We start from the raw sequence: 10688 nt of genomic DNA on the forward strand, positions 1-10688 counted from the left end.
GGAGTACAAGAGCAACGGCTTTATTGACTGTGCCTGTTGTCGAAGGCAAGGACAAATGAGATGGTGCTACACTGTCGCATTGATTTTTCCATTGCTTGCAGTAGGGGGGATGGTGGACGATTTTGGCGGACTGCTTTGCGAGGGCCGATTTGATATCGTTAGCGCAGCAGCGTCTCACGCTAACAACATAGGCTACAAGGTAAAACTTTGAGGCCAAGTCTGGGTTACTCTGTGGCGTTCAAGATGAATGCAGTGAAAATCGGCACCTTGATATTAACAGAAGCTTTCACCGAAAGCAACGTTATAGTTTCGGAAATTTACCATCGCTGACTGCCGTTTGTCAGGATGAACCTCTTCCGGGGGGGGGCAACAATAACCTCCCTACTGGGACATGAACTTGCAACTACAGTATATGGCAACAAATTGGGTTCTTTCACCACTCCATTACCAAAACCTTTGCAAGCCTGAATAAATAACCTCAACTAATGATGCACAGATAAGGAAATTTCTGGCTGATACCGGCCATTTTTTTCATAAACCGACACTGATACCAAGTGTTTAGGAGGTTCTGCTTAAATACAGCTCCAGAAAAAAAATTCACTAATTTCTCAGTTTATGAGTGTACATCTCTGAATAATACATGTACATTTTTTTGTAAACTGCAGCCTGGTTCTTCTCTGCTCCTCATTGATGAAGGACTTCTTCCTTGCTTTGTGGGACTTCAGTCCTAGCAGTGCACTTCATACCTGCACTTAATGTTTCCCATTCCTTTTGAGTCATTTGATGTCAGCCTCTGATTCATAAGATACTGTCAGATAAGTTAACGGTCATCTCTGGCATTAGAAAGTCGCTTCTGCCCTCTGCCTGGCTGGTTTCTAGTCATTCTCAGTGTCTCCTGCTTCACCTTGTACTGCTGTCTTGGAAATTTAAAATCTGGAAGCATCCTGCTGCTCAGCGTAGCCTTCTGTCAGCAGAACCACGAATAAACCAGGATTTAAAAATGCAGGTATTTAAAAAAAAAAAAAAATAGAGTGGTCTCTTAATCTTTTCCAGATCTTTATTTTAAAATTTAATGGGTCACTCCACCCAAATAAAATTAAAAATTAATTTTTTAAATTAATTACATTCCAAAAAAACAAAAAAAGTATTTATTTTTTGCTCAGAAAACACCAACTCTGGCAAACAACAACAGTCACAGAGCACTGTATTTTATAACTGTATATCGTCAAGTGTGATAAACACTGTAATTTTCTGAGTAATACCTTTTGATTTTGGACAGTTTGCAATGAATTTTCTTTTGCTATCAAACACGTCACTGACAGGCTGCGTTATTTGGCGGTACTGCAGCCTTTTTTATTGGAACAGATTTGTCTTTCAGAAACTCTCCGTACTTCTCGCTGTCTCGCCTTGCGGTGAGCAGTCAAATTTGTTGTGTTGAAATGCTGATTAGTGGATCCTCCTCATGAATTTTTCGCAGAGCGAAGTTTGCAAAATGCATTGCTAACAATGTTTTCCCCAGCATTAAAATAATTTCACCCAACAGACATTTGTCTGTTTAGTACGCGGATCTGCAAAACAGTATGGGTCACCATTATAAAGAGAATTATTGGCAATAAATATCAGGTCATTTTTAACCATTGGCCGATGACCAATTGTTGCTGTATCAGCTGATAGCGCATGTCTAACCTCAATTATACAAACATAATTGTCATGCCCCAAACACAGAGAACTCAGATTCAAACCTCTTAGGTCTAAGGTTAAGCTGGGGCACCCCAGCTGAACAGTATACATATTTTCAATAAATCAGTTATCAGGTCATCGTTTGCAACTGTCACATTGCTGGAATGTTCTATGCCAAAAAAAGAAACATAGTGGTTTTCATGTTATTTTTATACTGATTTCTAACAATGGCCATTGTCAGGAAACTAGAGTTAAGAGCAGAATAAGAATCATTGTCAAATTTGAAGTACTCACTCAGCGGATTCAGTAAAAGTTTGGACTTTATTTATTTTTTTATCTGGCTAGCTGGCAGCAATTTTAAATCAAATTCTTTTATAATTAATGCAAGCTATAGTGGATGTCCATCCATCTTCCATAACTGCAGTGGGTAGCGGTGGGCCTGGAGCTTATCCCAGGAGGCATGGCGCTCACACTCACTCACTCTGGGAAAATTCAGCAACTACATTCCACCTCAAATATGCAGACTCCAGAAGAACAAGCACATACCACCAGCACAGTCATTAAGTACTCAAACCCACAGCCCTGGAAAAGTGAGGCCAAAATGCTGTCCGACGAGCAAAATTATCCATCCATATACCTTCCAAACACTCATCCAGGTCTGGATTGTGGGGAATACAATCTGTTTTATACAATTATTTATGTTAACTCCAAATGTTAATGGTTGCTTCCACCAAAATACAGATCACTTTTGGAATAATTATTAGTGTCATGCTCTGCCTGCCTGCCCATCTCGTTCTCTGCATAGTGTGGATCTAATGAACCACACCTGTCGCTTATTTTGTCTTACCTTTCATTTCAGCCCTCGTGTGGATCACTCCAGCTGCCTCTCATCTGCTCCCTCGTCAGTGGTGTTATAAAGTGCCTCCCAGTCATGTGCTCCCCAGTCTAGTCATTGATGTTATGGCTGTATGTGCGCCGTAGTTTCTTAATCTTATCTGAGTCTCTCATCTCCCTGTTTTGACCCCTCATGGTCTTTTATGTTTGCCCTGTTAGTTTTGTTTTTGCTTTAAAGCCCCTTTTCATTCCTCCCTACACTCGTCCTTTCCTCCTTCCATGCCCTGACGCAACAATTAGCTTGATCTTCCCAAAAATAAAAGTTTTCCATATCTCAACAACCTACACTCACTAATAAACATGACATGGCATTATTGTAATGAATAATGGTGACGCTATTCAGCTTAGGTGTGCCTAAATAGAGTGGTTGATGTTCTCTACGTGGAAGGAGTCTGAAAGTTTACATATGAGTATGAATGGTGTTTGTTGACAGTCTTTCTATGTCCAGAAATATAAACATATGCAATTTTTGAGTTAGATGAGAATAGTACTTCCACCCAAGTTGTATCCATGCTTGCAAAATAGGTTTTTTTTCTTAATAAAATATATCCACTTACACATTTTCACCAACAGATTGTATAACAGTCAAGATTGTTTTGCATGAAGCTGCTTCTTCATGCCTGTTATTAGGCAGACTATTTATTACATGCTAATAAAAAATCACTAATTTCACTAATCACTAATCCTAAATCACTTTGGGAGTACAGTGCTCTCCTACCATGCTCAGTATTGATATCAGAGATGAGAATGACAGTGAAAGATTAGTCGCGGTTTGAGTTCCATATTGTAAGTTAGGTCTCTGGGAAGAAAAATGCTCAAGTCTGGTTATAAATTTATTGATTTATTAAAAACCCGAATTCAAAGCCAAACGCGACAGCTTTATGGAGTATCTAGGACAGTCATTGTTTTAACAGCCCAGTGCCCCCATGGACACTGGCTGACTACTGGGCTGGTCAAAATGCTGCTTTTCCTCTTTGCTTGAATAAACTTTCATAAAAGGTCCTTTATGTTCTTATGGATAGTATACACTCACCTAAAGGATTATTAGGAACACGATACTAATACGGTGTTTGACCCCCTTTCGCCTTCAGAACTGCCTTAATTCTACGTGCCATTGATTCAACAAGGTGCTGAAAGCATTCTTTAGAAATGTTGGCCCATATTGATAGGATAGCATCTTGCAGTTGATGGAGATTTGTGGGATGCACATCCAGGGCACGAAGCTCCCGTTCCACCACATCCCAAAGATGCTCTATTGGGTTGAGACCTGGTGACTGTGGGGGCCATTTTAGTACAGTGAACTCATTGTCATGGTCAAGAAACCAATTTGAAATGATTCGAGCTTTGTGACATGGTGCATTATCCTGCTGGAAGTAGCCATCAGAGGATGGGTACATGGTGGTCATAAAGGGATGGACATGGTCAGAAACAATGCTCAGGTAGGCCGTGGCATTTAAACGATGCCCAATTGGCACTAAGGGGCCTAAAATGTGCCAAGAAAACATCCCCCACACCATTACACCACCACCAGCAGCCTGCACAGTGGTAACAAGGCATGATGGATCCATGTTCTCATTCTGTTTACGCCAAATTCTGACTCTACCATTTGAATGTCTCAACAGAAATCGAGACTCATCAGACCAGGCAACATTTTTCCAGCCTTCAACTGTCCAATTTTGGTGAGCTCTGGCAAATTGTAGCCTCTTTTTCCTATTTGTAGTGGAGATGAGTGGTACCCGGTGGGGTCTTCTGCTGTTGTAGCCCAGCCGCCTCAAGGTTGTGCGTGTTGTGGCTTCACAAATGCTTTGCTGCATACCTCGGTTGTAACGAGTGGTTATTTCAGTCAAAGGTGCTCTTCTATCAGCTTGAATCAGTCGGCCCATTCTCCTCTGACCTCTAGCATCAACAAGGCATTTTCGCCCACAGGACTGCCGCATACTGTATGTTTTTCCCTTTGCACACCATTCTTTGTAAACCCTAGAAATGGTTGTGTGTGAAAATCCCAGTAACTGAGCAGATTGTGAAATACTCAGACCGGCCCGTCTGGCACCAACAACCATGCCACGCTCAAAATTGCTTAAATCACCTTTCTTTCCCATTCTGACATTCAGTTTGGAGTTCAGGAGATTGTCTTGACCAGGACCACACCCCTAAATGCATTGAAGCAACTGCCATGTGATTGGTTGATTAGATAATTGCATTAATGAGAAATTGAACAGGTGTTCCTAATAATCCTTTAGGTGAGTGTATATCAGAGATGCCTTTAGTTTTATCTTTTGCAGGAGTAATGAACATGTGCAATAAACCTTTTATATCACTAAAACTGAAGGAACACTTTTGAAAAGTGTCAGAATTTGCAAGATGTTAAAAATATTTTCTATTTACAGCAATATAAGCTAATACAATACAGGATGGTTCTTTTTCTGATTTTTTTTCTAGTGACTTGTGCTTTCAGTACAGCTACAGGTAACTATTCATCTCTGGTCTTGAAGCCTGTGAAGAACAATTCACACCAAGATCAGACATGAGAAATTACATCTGGCACAAAAGATACTATGACATTTCAACATGCAGATACACACAGAGATTCAGAGATTCACGCTAACATACACCCTTAGGGTGATTGCTCAAGGTGTGGAGCCCAAGGGTACCTGAGGAGGTTTTCCAGGTGTTTGTGGCATGTTTGGAGAAGAAGAGGCCTTAAGATAACAAACCAGAGATCCAAGTGATTGCCATCCTGCAGAGAGATGGGGGACACACTCAATGAGATTGGAGCAAGTGCCATTATAGGGTGGACTAACTTCTCTGTATCCCTAAACTGACATGGCGGGCCACTTGAACTATTTTTTTGGAACCAAAGGAGAAACAAGAGAAAATTAAAAATGACGCAGTATCAATAATCCACTAATCAGTGCCAGTGGCAGAACATACTGATCGTTGTGCTGTCAGTAAAATTGGCGAAACGGATCACACTAGTGATCGGTCACCCAAATTTAATCTATTAACCTGTTCAATTTTTCCTGGGGGGGGGGGGGGGCTGTTTTGCTGGAGAGCCTTAGGCTGTAGCCTACGATAGCCTATGCATTAATTTGCTCCTGGGTGGGACCTCAGCATAGCATTTAACGTAGCGGTAAGTGGCTGGTGAGCCCATCTAGCACTGCCATAGCGGAGCACTTAAGGGAATCAGCATGTAGGGCAAAGAAATGACAGCCATTAGTTGGGCAGAGAAACCTGGCTGCACCTGAAGCCATTCGACACCAGAATGTGGCCAAATTGAATTACCATTTAAATGGAAATTCAGGTTCTGAGAGGAACAAAAAAAAATTTTAAAGTAGGGATATTAAAGATCATCTGAGTGGAACATGCAGAATTTATTAAATGTTATCCCGCATCATTTCAACTTTTTATGGACTTTCTAATTATTTACTCTTGTTCTCTTTGGCATCTTAATGTTCAGCAATAAAAATAAAAAACAGATTTGATATAAAAAAGTTATGCTTCTGTCTATAAGATTAATTGTGGTATTTATTCCATACCCATAGCACTGCAGAACATAAAAAGCAGCACAACTGACCTTGCATGTTCCAGAGACCAGGCCACCGACAGCAGGAAAAGCCTATAGCAGATAGTAGCCTAGCTTTCTTCCTTAGAGAGATTGGACGACATTCTTGCTGTAAGAATACCCTACAGCGAGGTACAACAGCTCCAGGGCCGTGGGCACAAGTCAGAACTCCTTTGTTTTTGTGCTGTCCTGACCTAGTAGGAGGTTTTACAGAAAGCAGGGGACTGTGTGTATTCTACCAGGTCTGTGCAAGTTTGCCGGATGAAGCACGCATGTAAGTAATAGCCTGACAATGAGAATCAGGTTTGGTAATCCGGAACTACAACTCCTTCTGTCAGACCCAAACGATGGTAATAGTATGTGATTATTTGTGCAACGCTTGTAATTTCTTTTCCCCTCCCTGCTCCCATTAACCCCGAAACAGGCAAACCCCAGAGAAATCTCCGGCAAACACCCTGATCACCAAGCAATCCCGGGCCTTGCCACATGCCGAGACGCTGAGGAAAGGGAACGCGGAAGGAGAGCCTGGGACGTCGAGCATGTGGCACAAAGTCATTTTCACAGCAGAGACGGCTTTGGAACAAAGCCGGCCATATTTACGTTACCTTGTCATGGCTTGACACGTCGGAGTCTCACACAAGACCAATATGTCAAGTAATTCTACAAAGTCCCTATAAAAGTGGCACAAAGCTGACATGTCACAGATGGCTACAGACAAGAAAAAATGACGTCAGCCGTGGAAAAATATAAGGCGACGCACTTCTAGCGTGCTGCATTGGGAGACCGCCGGATTTCAGCAAGCACGTAGGTTTGGTTTCAACATTGGTAGGGACCACATCAGCCCCAACCCCCCCTTGCACCCAAAACACACATGATATTCCCACAACATTGAGACATGTCCCTACCGTCCACACCCTTGGATTTCAGGGAATTATTCGGGTTATTTGGAGTGCACTTAAAGAAACTTGGATTTACATGATTTCAATAGAACCGGTATATATTGTTTGGCTGGTTGTATAATGCTTGTCTTGAGGCTCCCTTGGCACGTTTTATCCGGAAAGCCCAATTACTTGAAAAATAGTGAAAGTAGCGGTTTTTGAGGCAGGTGCTTTACTCTGTTATGAAGCCAGGTGCTCCAGATAGCTCAGACGAAGTTATGTAAAGGAAACACAGACAGACAGAGATATAGTGGCGGGTTGTCTCAATTATTGGCTCGCAAGTTGAGTGCCATCCAATCATCGCTTTACAGAAGTTACTTTGAAGTTAAGTTGGTGAAGGGGAAAAACTGAAATCTGTTCTATTAGAAATGAAGCATTAATACTGACTCACACTCACAGTTATATAATTCCAGCAGTTGGATCGACAGTGACTGACACGTCTTAAATAATGTGTACAACCCCCTTGATTTATAGCTCCATTTGATATAGTTTCTGTGGGCCGTGAGCCAATATTCGACTGTATGTGGTGATTTAATGTGAGAGGCTTGATGCTTATGACAGTCATGACTATTGCTTTTGTTGTAATCAATATTATTGTAAATTACGTGCAGGTAAGTAAGCTTTGTGTTCCTGCACTGCGATGCAGTTACTGTATCAGCAGCCTATTTTAGGAGTGATTTCTGTCACGTTTGCTTTCACACCCAGGTGGAAACTGCAAGCATTCTCGTCACGGTGCATTTTCAACCGTTATTTAAAATAAAAATCATCATCTTGTCAAATTGGTTGTTGTACACCGATGGTGAGAAAGTGTGGGGAATATCCCAAAAAGGTGCGTGGTGACCTTCTAACATTCGGAGAATAATGGACTTATAAGGAGGTATTTAAAAGTAAAATTGCCCTTCATCTGTGTTATTCACAAAAACACAGAAAAGGAGCAGAATATAGATGTCACTCGTTCTCACTTTGTCTTGAAATGGACCTGTAGTGTTTTGCCGCTAATTTGTAATTCTAAAGTTGTCTGTCCCAGAAGTAGACTATCTGGGGTTGATCTCACTGACACTGCCACCAGAGAGATGATTTCTTTTTGATTGTTATCAAAATCTCTTTGCAGGATGGTTGCAATTGGGGGTGGGGGTGGGGGGGGGGGTAGAGATATGCTCTGTCCTTGTGCCCACTCTGAGTTTTTCCCCTGCTTTCAAGTGGCCGTGGCAGGCACACTAGGTTTACGGTGTGGAACTTTAGACCTGAAAAACGTGTGATATGAGAAATGAGATGGTAAGAGCGAGGGGGGGGCGGGCTTGAAGGTTTAATTTAATGTGTTATGTTAAGAAAAAAAGGGGGAAAAATGTGCCGGGGAGGAACAGAGGCCAACATGACTTGCAATCACAATGCTGTGTTATAATGGAAAAGGGGGGCAGAGCTCAGGGCTTCGGATGGCTTTCTCCATGAATTCCTTTACATAAAAGAAGAAGAAATAGATTTCTCTTGGGGAGCTTAATTGCAAAGACGCGTTGGTGTGTCGGGTCGGTTCGGAAGCCCTTATAAGTTGTCCTTTGGGGGGGGGAGGTGTGTGGCAGGAAGCCAAAGGCTTTGTCGATACCTTGTTGGGCCACAGGGGGCATGGGGGGCCTTGCCATGTCACGGCAGGCTGCATTCCTCACCTGTTTCACTTGAATCTGAATGTGTGTGTGTGTGTGGGGGGGGGGGGCACTGAGAGAGGTTGGTCAATGGTGTGGAGATGCCGGAGACCAGCCCCACCGATCGCATCATTGCAAAGCATTAACTCGCCTCATGCCGGCACCTGCCCTGCTCCCTGCAGTGTGGAAGCTCACATATAGGCCCAGTTCCCCAGAAACATGCCCTCAAAGGAAGCAAGATTCTGCATCCCCAGGCTGCAGGAAGCACGATAGCGGGATGCAAAGACTTAATCATAACCTGTTTCCCAATTAGGCTGCATACACCTCTGAGAAATACCCCTGTGAAACTGTAATGCTATAACTAAACCAGAAGCACAATAAGGGTCTTGGAGCCCTAGTTTTGCCTTAAGGGCAATTTAGACAGTCCAATTACTGGCCTGTTTCAAATGGAAATGGAAAGAGGACCTCATAGCTAATGGAAATGGAAAAAGGATACGTAGCTATATTGAGTGAGCCTTTATTCCAGACTGGGCAGCCACGCAGGCAGGAAGGACGGTTCCAGACAAGACGCCTTTGAGGAGGAATTTGCATTCATGTTATTAACTGGCTGGGCCCCAGGAGCGTCGGCTGTATGAAGAGCGCAATCCGTCTGCGGCATAGTGATGACCTCAGCACTTCGAGGAAGCAGCAGGAGGCGATGCCAAGGGCCGAGTGCATGATGGAAGCTCAACCTTTGTGCTGTGAGCCAGGTTAAGAGAATCGATGGGATCAATTAAAGGGAAGCGGGGAGAAACAAACGCACTAATGAATCTATTTGTAATCCTTGCTCAACGTCAGCGTCGTCAGAATGCTCCAGAGAGTCTACATCCCGGGGTCCCTGGGAATCCATGATGCCTGGCTCTACATGTTCAGCTTCTGAGAAAGGTAATCAGGCTGAGAGAGGGCATGTGGCGTAAGGCTGTGACATCATGCTCTCTTATTCCATCCATCTATCCATCCATCCATCCATCCAAACATTTGTCAGTCTTCAAACCACTTATTCTGGTCAGCCTCACAGGCATTTTAAATACATTTGGTATAAATCAAGGTGATTGTACACACTCATAATCTGATTGAGCATTGAGTATCATTCTTACAGTTATTTTGTTATGGTGATACTGCGACAATGTCCTCATAACCAGCCCCCTCCTCACCCCACACACTCATGAAATCAGGCAGTTTCCTGTTGTGCTTCTCTGCTTCCTATATCTGTCAGAAAGTCAACGCTGCATCGACCACCATTTTGCCCAACTACAATGTCAAACAGCACATCTCCACTCCTCTCCACAAGAAACAATATTATTTGAAACATGTAAATAAAGGGGAAATCTGTAGAATAGTTTTTGTAGAATCAGATGTTTTATATCTTGATGAGGTAAATGAAGAATGCGGTAGCTTTTCTGTCACATCCTGCATCACTGCCCCTCTTGTTTTCTCCCTGTTACTAATTTGTTTCACCTCTCATTTCAGCCCTCGTGTGACTCACTCCAGCTGCCTTTCACCTGCTCCCTCGTTAGCATAAGAGTGTCTCCCAGTCCTATGCTCCCCAGTCCGGTCATTGATGTTGCTACCTGCTAGTGTTCCTGCCAGTGCTCCTTCCTGTGTCCAGTGCTGTATCATCTTGCCCACTGCTTGTTTCCCTGTTTGACCCCTCATGGTTCTTTTGAGTTCACCCTGTTTATTAGTGATTCTTTTCAATAAAGCCCCTCTTTAGTTCCCTCAATCCTGCTTTTGCCTTCGTCCTTTCCCCTGTTGTAACATTTCCGCAAATTACAAATATCTGTAAAAATAATTTGACACAGGGAAAGTTGCAAATATACAAATACCAGTCATTTTCATAGCATATAACACAGTTCACATTGCTCATAATTTCAAACACACATTTGACTTTATGTAATCCTTCATTAATAATGAACAGTCTAATGGAATGTAACATGA

General features: G+C 42.7%; 1 long non-coding RNA gene across 1 annotated transcript; it reads left to right on the forward strand.

Annotated features, from left to right (window-relative positions):
- The first annotated feature begins 8790 nt into the window (after positions 1-8790).
- LOC111846362 (uncharacterized) lies at positions 8791-10473 on the forward strand. The gene is made up of 2 exons (XR_002838868.2): positions 8791-9635; positions 10221-10473. It is a non-coding gene; the product is annotated as an uncharacterized lncRNA (long non-coding RNA).
- Positions 10474-10688: the final 215 nt, after the last annotated feature.

This window comes from Paramormyrops kingsleyae, chromosome 10 (genome assembly GCF_048594095.1).
Source record: "Paramormyrops kingsleyae isolate MSU_618 chromosome 10, PKINGS_0.4, whole genome shotgun sequence".
NCBI lineage: Eukaryota > Metazoa > Chordata > Actinopteri > Osteoglossiformes > Mormyridae > Paramormyrops > Paramormyrops kingsleyae.